The sequence below is a fragment of the Felis catus genome, chromosome A1 (assembly GCF_018350175.1).
Source record: "Felis catus isolate Fca126 chromosome A1, F.catus_Fca126_mat1.0, whole genome shotgun sequence".
NCBI classification, from domain to species: domain Eukaryota; kingdom Metazoa; phylum Chordata; class Mammalia; order Carnivora; family Felidae; genus Felis; species Felis catus.
The window spans coordinates 137685465-137699858 of NC_058368.1; the positions used below are offsets into that span (position 1 = coordinate 137685465).

General features: G+C 46.9%; 1 long non-coding RNA gene across 3 annotated transcripts in view; it reads right to left on the reverse strand.

Annotated features, from left to right (window-relative positions):
• Positions 1-14394, reverse strand: part of LOC102900561 — a 69061-nt gene that overhangs the window by 20798 nt on the left and 33869 nt on the right. For 2 of the 3 annotated variants that reach the window (XR_006600800.1, XR_439525.5), the window contains exon 3: positions 2060-2180. This is a non-coding gene — a long non-coding RNA (uncharacterized LOC102900561). Of the gene's footprint in view, positions 1-2059; positions 2181-5643; positions 7098-14394 lie in introns of those variants that run through there. The other variant, XR_002743993.2, reaches the window with a different exon arrangement.

The window sequence follows — 14394 nt, forward strand, 5'->3', positions numbered from 1 at the left end:
TACAAAAATTTGGAAATTAAAGACCCGCTAGAAATAAATATAACAAAACAATAAATGCCATCTGCCAAAGTATTGCTAATTTATATACTAGCAGCCTGTTTGACTTTATTATACAAAACTTCAGAGCAGCCACTATCACGGATATTTATGGAATGATGGCCTGTGTAGTAGTCCCTGCCCGTCACTTAATCACCCAATAAATCCAAACCTGGAATATTTTCAGCAACATTCATCAAGGGTCGCTTTTTTTTTTTTAAGCTTATTTATTTTAAGAGAGAGAGGACAAACAGTAGAGAGACAGAATCCCAAGCAGGCCCCACACCACCAGAACAAGCCTGATGTGGGGCTCAAACTCACAAACTATGAGATCATGCCCTGAGTCAAGATCAAGAGTTGGTCGTTTAACCAGCTATGCCACCGAGGTGCCCCCATCAAAGGTCACTTTTAAGTGATGTAAACTATCAATGATAGCCTTTTAAAAGACTATCTACTTTCGTTCAAAATGTTGCTATAGAAAATCATCTCCCTTTGAAGTGCTATCTATTAATTACATCTGCAATCACGGTGTCAAAATAAAATGCAAAGAAGACCTATGAAAAGCCTTTCTTAGTTGAATGTAAAAGAGAAGCACAGAAGATGATGTTCATTTTGTAACATGCTCTTATTCCGTGATTATCTATAAATAGCCAGAGCAAAAAGAGACTCAAATGAGTGGCCTTCTGGTCAAAAGATGGAAACTGATATGTTTAGCCATTGAAAACTTAGGAGAACTTGTCACTGTACTGGGAAAATAAAATCCAGTAGAAAATAGGGTTTTCTAAAATGTTTTTCTAATTATCACCTTGGTTCTCTGTGGTTCTGCAAATACAAATAAATAGAAAGCTAAGTTCATTTCTTCCCAACTCTCAGTTTAGCTACAAAACTCCTAAATGAAAACACAATTCTTCTGGTGTTATAGAAGTCAGGAGTGGTGAAGAACAGAGGTTCAAGTATTCCAGGACAGGCTGTGGAGGGGTGCAGAGGCCTGTGGGAGCAACCAGAGGGGTGCTGGCGAGCGCTCCTTTGTCTCAGACTGTCTACTCCCCACCGTGATCCACTGGCCACATTCTTTCCTATTTTGGAGAAGTGGAGCTGTTAATGTTGGTTCAATACCATAAGAAACACTGAACCTCCTATCAGCAGCATCACCATTGCTCCTTGTAACAAGAGAATGCTGAAATGAGCAGGTGTTGAATCCTAGAATGTTAGAGCTGGAAGGGACATTAAAGCAGTCTCTCTGGGTACAGTTTCTAACTATGTAGGGGCTAAATCAAGCATAGATTAACTCTTAACTCTCAATCCATAGTTGTTTAATAAGGAAAGATCACAAATTGGTGTAGCCAACGGATTATAGATTTTAACATATTTTGTAAGATTTATACCTAAATCGGTTAAGTGTCTGACTCTTGATTTTGGCTCAGGTCATGATCTCAGGGTCGTGAGACCAAGCTCCACACTCAGGGAGGAGCCTGCTTAAGATTCTCTCTCTCTCTCTCTCTCTCTCTCTCTCTCTCTCTCTCTCTCTCCCTCTCTCTCTGTCTCCCTTTGCCCTGTCCCAACCCCCACCACCAACTCTCTCTCTCTCTCAAAAAACAAAACAAAAAAAGGATTTACACCTAATTATTTCATGGTTTTCTATATCATAAATTAGAGTCCAGCTCCCTAGAATCCTAAATTAAATCTGGAGCACCTGTGTCCCATGTGAGTCACAGAGACCAGTGTTGTCCAACAGAAACGCAACGTGAGCCACACGTGCCATTTAAAATTCTCTAGTAGCCACATTGTAAAAATTACAAAGGGAAATTAATTTTCATAATTGTGCATTGGTTATTTATTGCTGTGTAACAAATTACCCCCCAAACCTAGCTTGAAACAAACATTTATTATTTTACAGTTGCTCTGCATGAGTGGTTTAGCTGGAGAGTTCTGGCTCAGGGTTCCTCCTCAGTTTGTAGTCAGGCTATCAGCTGGGCTACATTGACTGGGGCAGGAGGGTCTGCTTCCAAGAAGTATCACTCACATGGCTGGTTGTTGGGTGATGTGCCTCACCTCTCCTCCACGTGACTTCTCATCCTCCAGGGACTCTTGTCTTCATTTGGCATCTTCTGCATGGGAGTCTCTTCTTTACTGGTGACTGTGCTCTGAGATAGAAGTAGAGAGGGCACAAGCTAACGTAGGGAGGAAGGAGCACCCAAGATAAAAGCTGCATTTTGTAGATTTGTAACCTAATCCTGGAAGTTACATTCTATCACTCTTGCCGTTTTTTCTGTTAGAATTGGCCCATTAAGTCCAGCCTACATTCTAGGGGAAGGAATTACACTTATGGGTTATTGGGGGTCATCTTAAAAGTAGCCTACCGCAAGTCTGTTTTAATTATCCCAATATATTGGGGTATTATTTATGGTATTATTATATAATGAACATAAAAATTATTAATGAGATATCTTACATTCTTTTCTTCACACTAAGTCTTCAGGATCCAGTATGTATTTCATACTTACAGTTCCAACCAATTGGTCTAGCCACATTCCAAACACCACTGGGCACATATGGCTAGTGGCTACTTTAGCACGGTACATCTCTAGATGCTCTGCAGTCACCTAAAGACCCAAAGACCCTAACTTAGGGGATCTTCTTCATTTACAATGTAAGTGATTGATCAGATCTGTATCAAGTGATTACTGTGTTCCAGGCACGGTGCTAAATGTGGGGAACCCCAAATCAGTAAATTACCATGCCTGCCCTAAAGGAACTCAGCCAGACAAATAAGAAGTTAAATTCTAAATCTAGATCAACCATTTTGGGCCTACCTCAGAGAGCTCTAACCTGTGATGGGTTCTAGAATGAAGCAGAACGCAGTCTCTCCACACTCCTTGGGAAGGTGGTGACCCAGAGTCTTTTCAGACCAGCCAGAACCTCTGACAATGACCATAGACATCACTCACCCCCAGACCCAACCTGAGGCTATGTCTCCAGCTCTAAGCTGGAGCCCATATGTTGGCCTGAAACCTGATTTGCTTTGGATGTGGAGCAAATTAAATATTTGTTTAACTCAGTACATTGTACTTTTCACTATTCTCCATAAGCAAGACCCATAGGGGAAGAGAGATATAGGGCGTACCGTAACCATTTCAGGCTTCTTGGGTGCTTGGGAGGGGCGTGCCATTGTTGCACCAAGTTTTATACATAAATGTGACTCCGTTTACATAGAACGGAAGGTCTTTAATTATCTTACCGGCTATGAATGGATTTAGCAACAGGGAGCATTATTTTTAGTCTATTCTCTGCCCTAACTCTGATAATGTACATACGTATCTGACTTGAGTCTTTTCTCACACTTTGTGTCCTGAAGCATATTTGTGCTGCTTAAAGAATAACTCTGTGCAGCCAGGACCTACCCGAGGAGTTTCCCATATCCCCAAAAGGCACTTACAGGCTATGTATTAATGGTGATATACCTGGCAATACAGTTAAAGAATTCTGGGTTTCATTCGGGATGGGGGGGGGGGGCGGCGGGGAATGCAACATACTTTTCACTAGCAGTAGAGGAAAGCAGTTTTCTGAGTGGTTTTTCTACCAAAGTAAATAGTAGTCATGTATTTTCAAGTTAGAGGAAAATCCATGCCTATCTCAACAGGAAGAAATAAGTTTCATTCAGATGGTGTCTGGAAAAATGGTCTTGAATACCTTCTTTATTTCTTGTCTTCATAAAAATATTGTTTAGGGAAAAGAAAACCCCATAAAGACAATTTCAAGTCAAGGACCAGACATAAAACAACACACCTTTCTTACATGTAAATTCATTTCTGGGTTTCCATCATGTATCTATGCACTGTTTCATCAAAGTGATAGTAGCTGTATCTTTCAAAATAAAATACCTTTGTTCCACAGTGTGGATACTATAAAACCCAAACCAAAACAAAACACCAACAACCTGATGACACATCTCGTTTCTGTGTCTAATGTCACGATTTTTGGTTGAACCGTCATAGTCTAAGGCCCAACCACTCAACCTGGAAAAACATTCATGGGGTCTGGAACATAGAAAAATCCCTAAAGCTGTTCAGCTGGAATTTTAAGGGTGAGATTACAGCTTCTGTTTTGTGTAAATCTGTCCAGATTTAGCATTTTACAGTATCAGGTACTACTCTAAGAGCCAAGAATGACTCTGCCTAAAGGCCCCTGCACAAAGAGAGACCTCCATGCCCCAAAGTCAGGTCACATTAGAGAAAGAAGTGAATTGTAAACACTCCATTGTAAATACAATTTACACACGTCATTTTTTTTTTTTTTTTACAGGTAGAGTAGATTCATTCTAAAAGCACACTTTGCTCCTGTTTTAGAGGTTCTAAATTAAAGAAAATAGCATTTTAATGGGCCTTTGGGAAGGCCAGCATGCTCAAACAGGCCATATATGATGGGATCTATGACTATTTTCGCTGAGTTTTAGAATGCAAACTTAAGTCCACAGTATACACTCCAGCAAATATATGTTATCTATATCTATATCTATATCTGTATCTGTATCTATACCTATATATCTATCTGTTCACAGACTGATACAGCCCGCAAGCACATAATGTGTATATGGACAGTGACAAAAATATCTCGATTTTTTTTTTCAATTACAGCTTTTGTTGTGATTTATTCTAACATATTCCACAAAATAAACGTTTCATTGATAGTGCAGGCAGTGTGAAGTCTGGGGGGTGTACAGCCCCCTCTTTGGAGAAAGAGGGAGACTCCTTTAGCCTTTTCCACCCGAATTTTGATTTGCTTCTTAAAAGTGGAAGCTGAGTCCATCAGCTAAACAGCCAAGCTTGAGATCTGGTTTAAACCGGGAACTCACTCCATTTGGCCGGCGTAGGCGGCTGCCAGCAAAGTCCCTGGGCTGCCTGTTCCCTAGAGCGTTTGCGTGCCCTGTTTACCCGGCCTGGTTCGGCGCGGGGTGGGGGGTGGGGGGGGGCTTCCCGTCCGGGGAAAGATCTTGTTTACTACCCTCTCTCCCAACCCCCAGGCTAACCGTGCGGCGCGAATCCGGAGAAGCGCGCCCTCGGCGGGGGCCCTGAGTCCGCAGCGCCCGGCGCCTCCCCAGCGGGAGGCGGGAGCAGGCCCCGGCTCGAGGGCTGGGCTGTAAGTGCGATCTTGACATTGCGCCCTTGTTGCCAAGACTCGTGGGGCACAAGAGCAACTGCAGCGGGTCCCGACCCGCGCCGGGAGACTGGGACTGCGGGGCGCGGCCTGCCGCGCAGTCCTCACAGCCCTCCGGGCCCTGGTCCGAGCAGCGCTCCCGGGCCGCGGGGCGAGAAGCGGGGGGGAGCCGGTCGAAGCCCCTGGCTCCGGGTTGGAGGCGCTTACGCCCGGGTCTCGCCACCTAGACCTTCGAGGAAATCTTCCTAAAAACAAAGTCCTAAACTCCAGGATATTCGTGATGACGCGGAGTGTCGTCCCTGCCCAAGGGGCGCGTCCACGCGGACCCCGCGCCTCGTAGAGCTAGCTGGCTTCCACGCAGGCCGGAGCGGTTTGGTGGCCGCCCTAGCAGGGACCTGTGCAGCAAAACAGACAACGCCGAACACCGCAAAGTGAATTTATCGTAAAACTCACGAAGGTTAAGCTCCGGGGTCCTTCACGGCCCGACCCTCCTAAAGCCCAGAGAGGGGCGCTAGCAATTCCGGATTCCGAACTGTGCCGGTTAAAGTTCCCTTCCCCCGCCTTCCAAGCCCAGGCCGCACTCCCTGCGCGGCCCACCCGCCTCGCCGCCGCCCGCGGGGCCGGAACCGCCCTCCCCGGGCACCGCGCTCGCGGGTTACAGGGGAGCGCCGTGAAGGCGTAGCCAAGGAGTAACTCCGAAACGCCAAGCTGACTCACGCGGGGCAGAAATTCAGACTTATGACGTCATTTTCACACCTCCTTTCTCGGATTGTCTCGCGTCTGTTGAGCCCACCTAGGGAACAGGCCCACACAGCAGCTTAAGCCAAAGTGTTACGATTCCGAGGGATGTGTAGATTCGATGGAACTTCTCATTCTCCTAAGCATCGTTTTTATTTTCTTCGTATAATAATCTCATCTTTAGGTCAAGGGAATGGATTTGATTATTGAGTATCATATCTTTTATATGTTATTGAAACCAGTGTGGTGAGATGAAATCTAGGCAGTGTTAAATCTCAGAAACAAAACAGTACCCCAAACCAAAGCCTCCTCTTTAGGGCTGCCTCACTCAATAAGCAGCTGGAGAGAGAAGAGGGAGGATTTCGGGATCACCAGAAGGGAGCAGGAAGGTCTCCCGTGCTTGTCATCAGAATATTATACACACCCACTTCTAGAATAAATAAATAAAGCATTGATTGCCTCTAAACCTGAGGCCCAGCCTGAACAAAAAAATGTCGCAGCAGTCTGCAAATTCAGACGGCTTTGCCCATTTCTATGCAAGGAAAACAGCTCGGTACTTTGAAATCTAGGCTTTTAAATTTCCTGACTCACTGAGAGGGGAGGTGGGATAGGTTGTTCTTATACGGCAAAGAAACACAAATCATTCCCGGTTAGAATCTTCCCAACTATATTCTGGCCAAGGAAATTGTCAGAAGCCTACAATTACAAGAATTTTAAAAACTACCTACAATTATAAACTGCATTTTGTACTTAATCCTAAACAGGCTGAGGGTATTTTAATAAAAAATGATATCAAGCAAGTAGCATTCTTTCTTTATTTGTTGGCAATGTTGCTCTCATAGGATTTTTCCAAAACCATAGGGGTGGAAGGAAAGAGAAAAATGTGGGCAAGTGTGCGTTTTGCTTGGATCTGAAACTTCCTGATCTTAAATCTTTGTCTCTATCACAATCATGTCTAGACTCAAAGCTGGCTGTGCTTGGCTTACTAACCTGGGTTTCTGCTGTATAAACTGAGAACCACAAGTGGGCTTAGCTGATCCCTGCTGGGCAGGTGCTATACCTAACGCCCCTGTGGAGGACCGCAGCCAGGGGAAAGCCTAGAGATCACCCCAGCCACTTCCCCCAGTTCCAGGCCTAACCCGGAAAACATTTAACCTTGAGCTTTTTTTTTTTTTTTTTTTTTAAGCACACACTTTTCACAAGCCAGGTCCTCTCCTCTAGACCAGCGGGCCCCAGCGCGTGTCCTCTGCTGCGTGGGGAGAGCCTGGCAGCTGGTGGATCCGCCTGGCCCACAGCTGCAGGATCGGGAGCTCCTCTCAGACTCGGCTTCGTTCAGAAAACTCTTTTCTTGTCGGATGTGGTTTCCCTTTAATTAATCACTCATGCCCGCGTGTCCGCAGCGCAGCTTCCCCACTCTTCCTCCAGCCCCGCGTATGATCCGTTTTTTGGAAGCGAGAGCACAGGCCGAGCAAGTGGGGGCGGCGTGGGTGTGGACTCCGCCGGCCACAGGGCTGCCGGCTGTCCTGAGAGACCCCAGTTCGTGGTACTTTCTAAGATAGGCTTTCTGGAAGATCCACTCCCTCCTCCCGGACTTTCTAGCCAGTTGGCCACGCAGTTCCAAGCCTCGGCCTGGGTGGTCCAGGTGTTCCGGGTGGTCTAGAAGACCATGTTTCCGTCAGGTTCTCTCCCTTCTCCACCTCCTTCCCTCCCCTCCCCTCCCCTCGCGGCTTTAGGAGCTGGCATCCTGCTGGCAAAAGCCCCCTTTTGCCCCCCATTCCCACCCCACTCCCTCAAGGATGGTCCCTCCAGGCCTGACGTGGCCTTCCCGAATGGTGTGGTTTACTGGACTTCGCAGGGCAAACTGGCCACGCTTCCAGAAAGTTCAGCCCCTGGATGATGTTGGCCGAGGCCTCTGCAGTCTCCTCTCCGGAAAGCCGTGGCCCTAAACCCTAACACCAGGGTAGTCTCAGGACTGTGGGCCCTGATGATGCAGCCGGTGTCCATTCATCCCTTTTCCCTCGTTTCGTTTCGTTCTGTTACTTCCAAGCCACAAAGGGAGGCCTCCTAAGCGGGCATCAGCTTTAAGGGCGCAGCCGGTTGGAGCAGGGACCACCCTGGGACTCGTGGGTCTCCAAATGTTGTTGCTCCTGGCGCCACACGCCGAGCGGGGAGGGATCAGATATTCCCGTTTGTGAGCGGTGGTGGCTCCCAAGAGACCACGTGGGGCTCCGTGTGCAAACTTTAGTAGAGAAACGATCGGGGTGCTGCTGCATCGATGCCTCAGGCGGCTGGGGCGCCAAGTTCGTGTCCAGCCAGCCGCGGGGCGCTGGGCGCGGGCCTCGGCTACCCCAACCCCGCCGCAGGCCCCCGGGGTGCAGCAGGCTTCCGAGGCCGCGGGGGTTCGGAGGCTGGAGGCGGGGGATGGGGGAGAGAAGGGAGGGGGGAGGGGGGGACAACCCACTTCCCCCTCCCTCCCAGAACGGGGACGCCTGAGCGCGATAGCGGGGCCCCGCGCGTGGACTCCGCCCGGCCGGCCGCCTGCCCACCCGCGGCCCGGCTCGGCCGCGTTCCCAGCAGCCGGGAGCGCTTCCTCGCTCGGTCACGGATCCAGGCCGCCGGTCCAGCTGTCAAAACAGGGGGTGTCTCTTTCATTCTGGCTCACAAAGTCCCAAAGGGGAACAGGGGGCCTTAATGCTTGTGTTTGGACACAAGCAATTATCCCTAATTATTCTTTTTCTTTTGAGCCTGCCCGTCCCGCCGGCGAGCTCGCCGCGGAACGGGCCCCGTAATCCTCCCCGGTCGGCGGATCGCAGTGGGTTCTGTGCGGCCCGAAGCTCGGGCGCTTTCATGTCACTGCGGGTTTAGAGCTGATTCAAACTCATTGCGATGGGGGAATTAACCCCGGGGCCCGGGCTTTCAGGGGCCTCTGATAAGAGATTATACGTGTTGATGGCAAGCTTTTCTTGGCAAAATGTTTTCAAAGGGCTTGGAGTTGTTAAATCAAAGCGCCATTGAATTGCTCGGGACCGCCCCCGCCCCCTCCCCCTGCCCTTCCCCCTCTCCATCTCTTTTCCCTTCATCCCTCCGCCCTCCTTCGCCGCCCGGGACTGCCCACGGTGAGCGGCCCAGCCATCCCGGAGTTTGCAAGACACTTTCCTTAGTAAGATTTTCCCTCCGTGCCTCACCATGTGAGGATTGTTTTTGTAGGTGCTCCGGCTGCTGGGCACATTGGTACCCCCTTCTCCCCTCCCCCATACACTTGTTCTGGTAAAGAAAACACATCCCAGATGAAAGACTTTTTCCCCCCCCCTCCTAAACGTACATGTGTTTTGTAGAAAACGGAGGTGACAGGGTGGGATAACGAGGAGTAAAGGAAGGGTGGTTTTCTAGCCTCCCCCCATCCCAAAGGTCAGCGCAGTCAGAGGGGTAGCCGTGGGGTTAAACAGTGTTGTGGGCAGAGTTCAGATGTCCCGTGAATCTCACGATCCTGCCCTGGGGGCGATCTGGGGCTGCGCAAAGGAAGAAAGCGAGTGTTGGGAGGGCTGTGTGGATGTAAATTCTGCACTGTGGAAAGTCTCTTTATTCAGGACTCAATTATAAATTACAAAGGCTTATTGGGTATTCTGAGGGGCCCTGCTAGGAAGCAGTGGGGAATGCAAAACTTAGATGGGGACTGTAAAAGTCCTATCGGAACTAGATAGACTTTTCCCCTTAAGCGGGGGGAGGGGGGGAACTAAGATACTAAAAAACAAAACAAGTGCCAGATATGTAAAGCTGTGGCCCCTGTCATCTCCTTCCCACCTCCAATATATTCCATATACCACACTATATTGGTCAATTTCCACAGCTATACTTCTTGGCCATCCTGACCTTTACCCGCCTCCTCCCCCCCTCCCCCCCTCCCCTACACCCCCCTCCCCCAACCCCTGGACTGGAACCCTGCCTTCCATCCATTTGGTTGCTCTGGACCCCTGCCTGGATCCTGCCAGGAACCCTAGGAACAGGATCATGTTCTTTGTACCCTACCCAGTGGCTGGGGCCCTGGAATGAACTGGTTACTGGGAGAGCTGACTGCCTGACTCAATATCCACGCTCCACAATGGATTGGACCCCATGGCATATGTAAGCTGCTACCTAAAGTTCACAAGAATTCTGCATTGCACTGAGCTTCTAGGCAAATAGTTCCCCACCCTTGCCTCTCCTTCCTGTTTACTTTTCCTTCCCACTCTAGCTTTGCTAAGACCCACTGCGCCTGTGCAGAAGCCTGCACACGAGTCTGCCCAAGTTATAACAAAACTTGGTGCCAAGTTGGCACCTATTTGGTCTGCTGGCTTCCTGAAGGATAAAATGACCCTTGATTTGTTTTTCTGCTTCTTTCATAGTTAATGAGCTATGGGCCCTGTAGGATGCAAAATTCAGTTAGGACTTTTTGATTACACTGCCATGAAATCTTTGGCCCTATGTGTCCAGTGGCTGCTTAATCTGTAGCTAGCTTTGTCTTTTTTTTTTTTTTTTTTTAGCTTATATTGTCTGAGGTATGCATGGTTGTTTTTTTTTTTTTATTTTTTTAACGTTTATTTATTTTTGAGACAGAGCATGAAGAGGGGAGGGTCAGAGAGAGGGAGACACAGAATCCAAAACAGGCTCCAGGCTCCGAGCTGTCAGCACAGAGCCCCACACGGGGCTCGAACTCACGGACTGTGAGATCGTGACCTGAGCTGAAGTCAGCCGCTCAACCGACTGAGCCACCCAGGCGCCCCTGCATGGTTTTTTTTTTTTTAAGTTTTTTTTATGTTTACCTATTTTTGACAGAGACAGGGAGAGGCAGACAGAGCATGAGTGGGGGAGGGGCAGAGAGAGAAGGAGACACAGAATCTGAAACAGGCTCCAGGCTCTGAGCTGTCAGTACAGAGCCCAACGCCGGGCTGGAACTCAACACCGCGAGATCATGACCTGAGCTGAAGTCGGTCGCTCAACCGACTGAGCCACGCAGGCGCCCCATGCATGGTTTTTATAATATCAATCTACTTCATTGTTAAAATTTTATTTAAATTTTTGATTCTGCCGAGACTCACTTATACTTCCCCCTTTCACTCTGTTATACTAAATGCATTCCATTCCAATCCACAAATATTTATTGAGTAGGAGTGCCTGGCTGGCTCAATTGGTAGAGCATGTGACTCTTGATCTTGGGGTTATGAGTTTGAGTCCCATGTTGAGTGTAGAGGTTACTTACAAAAAAATAAAATCGTATAGATTTATTGAGTGCTTCCTACATAGGCACTCAGACACTCTCAACGGTAAACAAAACAGATGAAAAATGGCAAAAATCCCTGCCTTCATGGCTGTCACATTGTAATGGAGAGACAATTTAAAAAAATGTAAGAAAGAAATAAATGAGATAGTATGTTGGAAAGTGTAAGTGCTGTTGTCAGAATAAAGCCAGTACCAAAAAGACAAAAACAAGTGTTGGAGGAGATACGGAAGAATTGGAGCTTTCATACATTGTAGGTAGGAACGTAAAGTGGTGTAGCCACTTTGGAAAATAGTCTGGCAGTTACTCAAAAGGTGAAACATGGACCTACCATATGACCCAGCAACTCAACTCTTAGGTATATACCCCTCCAAATGAAAACATGTTCACACAAAAACTTATACACAAATGTTCATAGCAACATTATTCATAATAGCCCCAAATCAGAAACAACCCAAACTTCCATCAGCTTAAGAGTGGATAAACGAAATGTAGTATATCCACACAATGGTATATTATTCAGCCATAAAAAGAAATGCAGTATTAATACATGCTACAGCATGGATGAATCTTGAAAATTTAATGTTAAGTGAAAAAAAAGCCAGTCACAAAGGACCACATATTATATGACTCCATTTCTATGAAATGTCCAGAATAGGCAAATCCCTAGACACAAAAAATATCCAAGGCCTGGAGGAGGAGGGAAATTGGGGGATACAGGCTATGCAGGTAATGGGTTCAGTGTTTCTTCTGGGGTGATGAAAATGTTCTAAAACTGATTCTGATGATGGTTGTACAAGTCTGAGGAAAACCACTGAATGATGTACTTTAAATGGGTGAATCGTATGGCATGTGAATTTTAGCTCAAAAAGCTTATTTAAAAAGCAGATTTGCTGGGGCGCCTGGGTGGCGCAGTCGGTTAAGCGTCTGACTTCAGCCAGGTCACGATCTCGCGGTCCGTGGGTTCGAGCCCCGCATCAGGCTCTGGGCTGATGGCTCAGAGCCTGGAGCCTGTTTCCGATTCTGTGTCTCCCTCTCTCTCTGCCCCTCCCCCATTCATGCTCTGTCTCTCTCTGTCCCAAAAATAAATAAACGTTGAAAAAAAAAAAAAAAGCAGATTTGGGGTGTAGTGGTGGGGGGGTTGCTCGCAATTTTTAATAGAGAAGACATGTTTAAGAAGTGACATTTGGGCACAACTGTGAAATGAGGGCATTACCCATGCAGATATCTGGAGGAGAGCATTATAGGTAGAGGAAACAGAGACAGCAAAAGCTCCAAGGTGGGAGGCTGGCTATTTGAAGACCAGTGGGTGGGCTGCCGTGGCTGGAGTAGAGTGATGGAGGAGGAAGGGGCTCAAAGATGAGGTCAGAGACGAAGGGGAGGGGAGGTGTGGGGGAGAGTGTGTGAATGGTGTAAGCCTTCTGCTTGTGGGCCTGGGGAGGTTTCAGTGGTGGAAATACATGGCCTGACTTACTTTTTAAAGAATGTCTGGGCTGCAAAAGGATAAGGATAATGCAGGGAGAACAGGCAGGAGGCTATTATAGGCATCCAAGTGGGAGACAGAAACTCAGAGCAGGGTAGTGGCAGCGCAGGTAGTGATAAATGGTCAGATTTTAGATATATTTTGAGATACAGTCACAGGAACTTCCTGATGGATCAGATGTGGAACACGGGAGAAAAGAGTTTCAGACTGTAAAATTTTAGGGTTGAGCTACCAAAAGATGATATTGCCTACAAATGAGATGAAGAAGACCAGGACGGAATAGGTCAGTGGGAGAAGGTCAGAATTTCAGTTTGGGTCATGTTAAATTTGAGGTTTCTATTGAATAGCCAAGTGGAGATGTCTATTAGGCAGTTCGATTTGGGAGTCTGGGACACACGGGATACGTATAGTCTGATAATAGAAGTTTGTCAATTGTTGAATATTGACAGCATGTAAAGCCATGTGACTAAGTGAGAACAATGAAGGAATAAGTATAGATAGAGAAAGAGAAGGGGATGCAAAGCTGAGCAACGGTGGCGCTCCAATATGGAGAAGTTAGGGAAAATAGGAAGAACCAGCTAAGGAGACTGAGGAATGAATAGTGATGTAGGAGGTAACCAAGAGAGTGAGGCATCCCGGAAGCCAAGTAAAGAAAGGGTATCAAACAGGAGGGAGTGACCGACTGTGTTTAAATACTGTGGAGAGATCGAGGACAAGTATGCTGAAATTAGTAATTGAGAGGATTTGAAGAGGACAGTTTCAGTGGAGTGGTGTGGATGAAAACCTGATGAAAATCTGCATTTCAGAGAGAATGGACAGAGGAAAGAGTATCCAATGGAAAAAAGAGAGTCTCTTTAGCAAATGGTGTTGGGAGAACTGGACAGCAACATGCAGAAGAATGAAACTAGACCATGTTCTTACACCTTACACAGAAATAAACTCAAAATGGATGAAAGACCTAAATGTGAGACAGAAAACCATCAAAGCCCTATAGGAGAAAGCAGGCAACAATCTCTTTGACCTCAGCTGCAGCAATTTCTTGCTCGACACATCTCCAAAGGCAAGGGAGTTAAAAGCAAAAATGAACTATTGAGACCTCATCAAAATAAAAAGCTTCTGCACTGCAAAGGAAACAATCAACAAGACTAAAAGGCAACCGATGGAGTGGGAAAAGATATTGGCAAATGACATACCAGATAAAGGGTTAGTATACAAAATCGATACAGAACTTACCAAACTCAACACCCAAAAAACAAATAATCCAATGAAGAAATGAGCAGAAGACATGAATAGACACATTTCCAAAGAAGACATCCAGATGGCCAAGAGACACAAGAAAAGATGCTCAACGTCCCTCATCATCAGAGAAATAGAAACTAAAACCACACTGAGATACCACCTCACACTGGTCAGAGTGCTAAAATGAACAAATCAGGAGACTACAAATGCTGGCGAGGATGTGGAGAAAAGGGAATCCTCTTGCACTGTTGGTGGGAATGCAAACTGGTGCAGCCGCTCTGGAAAACAGTGTGGAGGTTCCTCAAAAAATTAAAAATAGAACTACCCTACAAACCAGCAATAGCACTACTAGGAATTTATCCAAGGGATACAGGAGTGTTGATTCATAGAGGCATGTGTACCCCAATGTTCATAGCAGCGCTTTCAACAATAGCCAAATGATGGAAAGAGCCTAAATGTCCATCAACTGATGAATGGCTAAAGGAAGATG